The sequence below is a fragment of the Triticum dicoccoides genome, chromosome 1B (genome assembly GCF_002162155.2).
Source record: "Triticum dicoccoides isolate Atlit2015 ecotype Zavitan chromosome 1B, WEW_v2.0, whole genome shotgun sequence".
NCBI lineage: Eukaryota > Viridiplantae > Streptophyta > Magnoliopsida > Poales > Poaceae > Triticum > Triticum dicoccoides.
Window position 1 is genome coordinate 176,914,692 of NC_041381.1, and position 7,077 is coordinate 176,921,768.

Below are 7,077 nucleotides of genomic sequence, written 5' to 3' on the forward strand. Positions count from 1 at the left end.
CTAACAAGACTCCGGTATTCATCGCGTGACATTTCCCCGAAGGGACAGACACAGGAACGAAGAAGGACACATGCCGGCCAGCCTAAGTGTTCCGGAGCAGTAGCAAGCTACCAAGGCTCAATGGAAACACTAGGAGACATTTCCCGGTAAGAGAGGCTACTAAAGATAAACAACTAGATGGTCAGATCCCACACATACCAAGCATTTCAATAACATACACACAATATGCTCGATATGTGCAAAATACAACATGGCATCACAACATGACTCTACGACTCAAGTATTTTATTCAATAGGCTCCGAGGAGCGAGATATTACAAACATGGGTCTCATGACCCAACACTCAGAGCATGCAAGTCAAAACACAGGCGGAAGCTATCATGTCTGGGTACAGACATCTATAAATGGAAAAGGCTGAGAAGCCTGACTATCTACCAGATCCTGCCGAGGGCACAAGATCGTAGCTGAGGTAACAAGCTAAACGTCGAAGTCCAAGCGGAACTACTAGTGAGACTGAAGTCTCTCTGCAAAAACATAAAATAGGCAAACGTGAGTACAAATGTACCCAGCAAGACTTACATCAGATCTATCTACATATGCATCATTATCAACAAGGGGGTGGTGGAGTTTAACTGCAGCAAGCCAGCTTTGACTCGGTGGCTATCCTGAACTACGACTGCAAGTAACTCTTTTGAGGTGGCGCACACGAGTCCACATATTCACCATATCAACACACCACTATGGATCCGCTCCCGTCTCCCTACGAGAACGCCATCCATAGCACTCACGCTTATCTTGCGTATTTTAGAGTATCCACTTTCACTTGTCTATGAACTATGCAATGGGGTCCAAGTTTCCATATCCGAGGAATCCGGCTATTCGAATAGATGATGTTAACCCTGCAGGGGTGTACTTCTTCACACACGCTCTCGCCACTTACCGCCCTGTACACGTCATGTACCTCGGCAACCTTCAAGCGGAAGCCGGGCGAGGGAGTCGGCCACGACCTGACTAACCGAACAAGTCTCTAGTCCAGGTTTATCGCCTATTCGGGTTCCATCCGCAAGGAGATCCGGCCGGGGTGTCGCTTACGGCCCCAAACGATGTGTGCAGGGTTCCCAAGCCCACCAACCGGGTGCCACTTGGTACACCGTGCCACTGTGCCTAGTCTGTCCCAAGCCCACCTGTACCGGGTGCCACTTGGTAGACTACTAACACTACCTACAAACACCAGAAACTAATTGCAACTCCTGGACAGAGATCATGTTGATTAATAAGTCGAGAGGGGTCGAGTTACCGGAACCCAATGTGTGGTAGTAGCTGTTCATGGATCACAAACACAGAACTCAGTTCCTGAGGACGGCTACAATGAGACAACCCACCATGTACTCCTACATGGCCTCTCACCGCTACCTTTACCAAATCGTGTTCACACACTTAGCTCACACACAGTAGGACATGTTCACACGCCTCTGATTCATCCCCGATGAATCAGACCTGACTCAACTCTAAGCAGTAGCAGGCATGACAAACAAGCATGAATGAGTAGGCACATCAGGGCTCAAACAACTCCTACTCATACTAGTGGGTTTCATCTATTTACTGTGGCAATGACAGGTCATGCAAAGGATAAAGGGGTTCAGCTACCGCAGCAAGTAACAAATATGTCGTTGTTGTCCTAATGCAGTAAAAGAGAGCAGGAGCGAGAGAGTGGGATTTTATCGGAATGGACAAGGGGGTTTTGCTTGCCTGGCACTTCTGAAGATAGCATTGAGTCTTCATCAGTGTCAACGATCACATCATCGGTATCACGTCTATCGAGAGGGGACAAATACCGGCAACACAGAAAGGAACACAATCAATGCAATGCACAATATGATGCATGATCATGACATGGCAAAATGAATGTGTTTTGAGCTAATGCACCTAAACCCAGATTAAATGAAGTTGGTTTGAATACAAGATTCAAATTCAAACTCCATATGTGATTATTCAAATGCCATTTAATTGATTTGTGCTAAACAGCACCTATAAGTTGTTCTAACATGCATGAAAATGGTACAGATGGATTCCTTGAATTTTTCTGATAATTTTTCATATATAAATTATTTAATTTGGAGTTACGGTTGAATTTCTATGATTTATTGAAGTTTATATAATTTTCTGTTATAAATCATTTCCTAATTTATTTTAATTCCAGAAAGGAATTATTGCGTCAGCATGACCTCATGCTGACCTCAGCAGGTCAACGGGCGCCGTCCAGGTCAAACCTGACCAGTGGGGTCCACTGGTCAGTGACACAGTGCTGCCCAGGGTCAATGACAGGTGGGTCCGGCCAATGACCACGTCAGCAAAGTCAACCTGACGCGTGGGGCCACTATGATTAACCTAAACTAACAGAAGTTTAAGCCGTGGTTAATTAAGGGCGTGGGGCCCAGCTGTCAGTGTCACAGTGCGATGATTAGTGGCTAACTAAGCCAGCCACGTCAGCAAGTGACGCCGGCGACCACGGCGACGGCGAGACCTCGCCGGAGTTGCTCGGGACGGTGCTACGGCCCGCGACTGGTCGCGCTGAGGGCACCAGGAGTGAGCCCGTGCTCCCGCGCATCTAGGGAGACCCACGAGAGGGCGTGGGGTGGCCGGAGTTGAGCGCGGCATCGACCCCGGCGGCGGCCGGAGCTCGGGGATTCGCGGGACCGGCGCTGCGGTGTGCAAACAAGACGGTTGACGCGCTAGTTTTACTCTACGGGACGCAACCAGTGCAACGGACGCATGCGTGGGACCAAAAGGTCACCGGAGCTTCACCGGCGACGAGCCCGTGCGGCGGAGCGCCTCGGCTCCGGTGGAGGGAGCGGCTAGGGGGTGAATTAGGCAACGAGGCATGGGGGAAACGATGCAGCGGCTCACCGCGGTTCTTCTGGTGCTGCTGGCGAGGCAGGGGAGGCACGGGGTCCGGCGAATCGACGGAGGGGATCACCGGCACCCGAAGTCGGAAACGGCGGCGTTGGAGATGCAGCAGAGCTTCTGGCGCCGCGTGACTCGATGGAGAGGACGACGACGTCGTGGCGGAGCTCGGGAGCGCGTCGGAGAGGAGAGGGGGTGGCGGTGGTCATGGCTACGGCGAGCGGCGCTCCCAGGTGCGTTCGGTGATGAGAGGGAGGGAGAACAGAGGAGGAGGAGGGGGTCCAGAGAGAGAGAGACGGTCGAGGGGGGTCGAGGCCGTCTCCGTGGCGTCGCGAGGGGGTCGGGGAGGCTGCCACGGCGAAGCAGGAGGTGGCCGGCGTCGGCGCGCGTGCGTCCAGCACGCAGCTGCTTCGTGCGCTGGCACGGGAAGAAGACAGGAGGAGGGGGCCAGGTGGGCTGGGCCGCTGGGGAAGCTGGGCCGGGCAGGTAAGCAGGTAAGTGGCCCAGGTGGCCTCTCTCCCCTTTTTTTTTCTATTTTGTTTCTCTTTTCTATTTCTGTAGTTTTGTTTCTGATTTAGTCTATAGCCCAAATCATTTTAATAAATCCTGCAAATAATTGTGGCCATTAAATGAATTATTACAAAGGCCCTTAACTATTTTCAGAATTGTTGGAGCATTTAAAAATATTAATAGTATTTAAATGCCCCAATTCAAATATAATATGGATTATTCAAAATTCCATAATGGCCCAAAAATATTGGCATCATTTTTGGTAGAGGCTTTTCACCTTTGTCAAAAATCATGAACATTTTTGAAAGCCCTTTGGATTTACTTGAAAGTATTTTAGGTGAACCTAGTGAATTCCTTTAATGCTAGGGTTTGAGCAATCCCCATTTCAAATTTCATAAAATTTAAACATGTTGCATGGATGCTGAAGCAAAAACAAACAAGGGCTGATCTGGGGCTGTGACAGCTCACCCCCACTAAACAAAAATCTCGTCCCGAGATTCAAGCGTAGGGTAAGGTGAAGGGGAAACGCAAACTAGTATAATCTTCATGATCCAGGGTGCACTTCAAATGAACGTTGATTTGAACCCATCATTGTCTTGTCGTCTTGCTCTGAGAACTTCAGCTAATCATGACAAGAAGAGGAAAGGAAAACTCTAGAACAATCGATCTTCGAGAAGACCGAACAACTTAGGATCAACTCATGGGATGAGATATAGCAACATCTCTTGAGCTGAGAGACGAAGCACAGATCCGAAGAAATGGAGTAAGACAAATGACGAGGGTTCGCTAAGTAGACAACAATTCCAGACTTAAGAATGTGGCGATCGGTTGTCAACGTAGCGAGGAGTTGGATTGCCATGATACCACAACGAGACACCTTCGGAACCGTGACTCGTAAATATCTCCCCTTAAGTGGCAAAAGAATTACCTTTGATTCAGAGATCATTGAAAACTCTTCATACCAGCCTAAGGCAATTCACAACGATCGTTTGGAGGGGGTCGGTAGAATGGCATACTCGGACTTGGATGATGTGGATTACCTTGTTGAAGACAACGTAATGGATGAATTTTGCTTATCACCGGAAATGGAAGAGACCCATGGTAGAAGGCACATTGGCGGTGCAAGCTGGGAACAAAATGCCAATGCTGGGAATGATTCTAGTAACTGGGGAAGAACCCAACAATAGAGAGTGAATTCACTGTTTGAAAAGATCATAGCATTGCCGAGGAAACTGAGAGGAATCCCAGTTAGAGCCGATGATAACACGTAGCGCTTGTACGTGCTCTCAAGAACTTGAGCATTTCCACATTCATCAAGGTTTTACCAATATCCGTGTCAAGGATCCTGGCAACACAACTTGCTACCATGATGAATGATGATGGATGATGCAGATGCAAAGGAAGATAACACCTTCTCAGATTACACCTTAGCGAAGCCAAGGAACAAAATCTGGATGATCGACCGAGAGACATTTCGCACTCCGCTTCTAATGTTCTCCTTGATGTGCTAGTGTAACCCATTCATAGATATGGTTTGATATCTAGAACATCAAGTAACAGTCGGACTTCGGGAGCAATAGAATCCACAAGGAACAGTTACGGAGGTAAATCCTACGAAATCCTTATGGGGAGGTGGCAAACTTCTTCAAACAAGATATTACAATAATAGGTCTTCCGGCTGGGTGTGTTGGCCACGACATCCACTTTACCGGTTATCGAGGGACCAATATTATAGTTCTTGGGAAATATTCCAACCATCATATCTGCCTGAGACTCAGATTTGGTTGGTGTCAGGACATTCCAGACTCATCGAGTCTAGGGAGAAAAATGAAAGTTTGCAACACAAATCGATGAGATGACGTTGCGATATTCTCAGGAAATGAACTACGATAGCAAGCTCCAAAACACGAGCTGGTTCTGCTACAAACATGTGAACATGTTGTCCCAGACAAGCATGACCACAAGGTAGTCTTATAATAAAACACTACCGAGTTCTGGTTGGGAACCATCATCGAGGATATCACAGTTCTTGATTAAGCCCGGGTTAGCTCTTAAAAGAACTCCTCCTCCTAGAACAAATCAGTTAGTGGCTTGGTGTGCTAGGATACACATATGGAATGAAGGTTGCAAGTCTCCAGACCACAGAATACTTCGCACGTGTGCATGACTGACTTGCGATGATTCCAGAGGAAGCAACATTGACTTTCTCGAGTTCACGGCGGCACCCTGCATCAAATGCACACGAACTAGAGGAAGTCACTTCTTACATCCGAACATATGCTTCATGAGCTAGCATGAACAAATGCTTTCAAAAGTTTCCAACACTAGCTTAATGTTCAGCAAAATTATGGAGAAGACAAGGATGTTGTCAATGGGCACAACAACAATTCATCTGGGTTTCCTTTTAAAAGGAATTCCATAGTTAAGTGAACAAGTGATAGCATTGGTCAGACCCAAAAGATATAATGGTGTATGCTCGAGGGATCAACCACGAGTAAGACAACATTACGAATATCGTTGGTTCTGGTCTGATTGGATGATAGCCCATACTCAATCAAAGGTTTGGGTAAGATAATAGATCCAACAATTGTTCACGAGGACCAATTGATGAAGATATCATCTTTCTTCAACACACACACACACACAAAAAGATATCCCTTAACATGAACCAAGTCGGACAAGCTTTTATCTTCCAACTCTCCAAGTTGTTGTTTAGCTTATCCAACTAGCTCAGGGTATCCAACACGGATTCTTGGAGAAGGGGTGGTTTACAGGAATAAACCAACTTGATCACGAACTCAACATAGCGGTCAGGTGACAACCTGGTAATACTTCTGAGAAGATATTCAGAAAATCACGAACCACCGGTATGTTACTAAGCTCGAGAACAATCTTGCTTTTCAGGGCAAGACAATATGATCAATAGAGCAAGGATTTGAAATAATCCTAACTCATCGATCGAGGAGTGAACCAGGAGAATGGACTAAGTAGCACGATCAATCTTAGAATGATGATTCAGTAACCAACACACTAAGAATGAAATTATTGTCCTTTAACTACCCAGCAACGAGGTTGCTAGGCGTATTGATTTCACACCTCACAATTCATTTGTCGGTATTCCGGTTGCATCAACACGAAGACCGAGGAATGACTAATGATGGCAAGAAGTATCACTGTACCAAGAGTTCATAGGATGGTGTGCAATTCCTATAACAATCCCGATATAAAGATGGTAATACTCCAAGGTAGAACAGAACAAAAGCTGGATTAGCAATTTGATCTGCGGAGCACAACTTCTTTGACCCAATCCTGGATATGGAAGAGGTACTGGAGTTTGTTTCTCCTAGTCATTCTGCGATAGAATGGCTTGATGGACCACAAGAGTAATAGGCATCGATAAACGAACGCACGCATACTCTTGACTATCGATTGATAGACGAGGGTCAGAATGCAACTAAAGAGAACAACTCAAAGGAACATATAATTTTCTGAGTTGTGGATGCATAAGTTAGTATGTCGAACCAAGTTCAACATATTTCTTCCGGATAACCCATGCAGAAAAGTAGAACTGGCAGAGTCACAATATAGCATGGAGAACTCATCGACAACACTCTTGGTGTCATCTTTTGGTTCAGAAGAACTCCTGTCAAGAATGGTTCATGG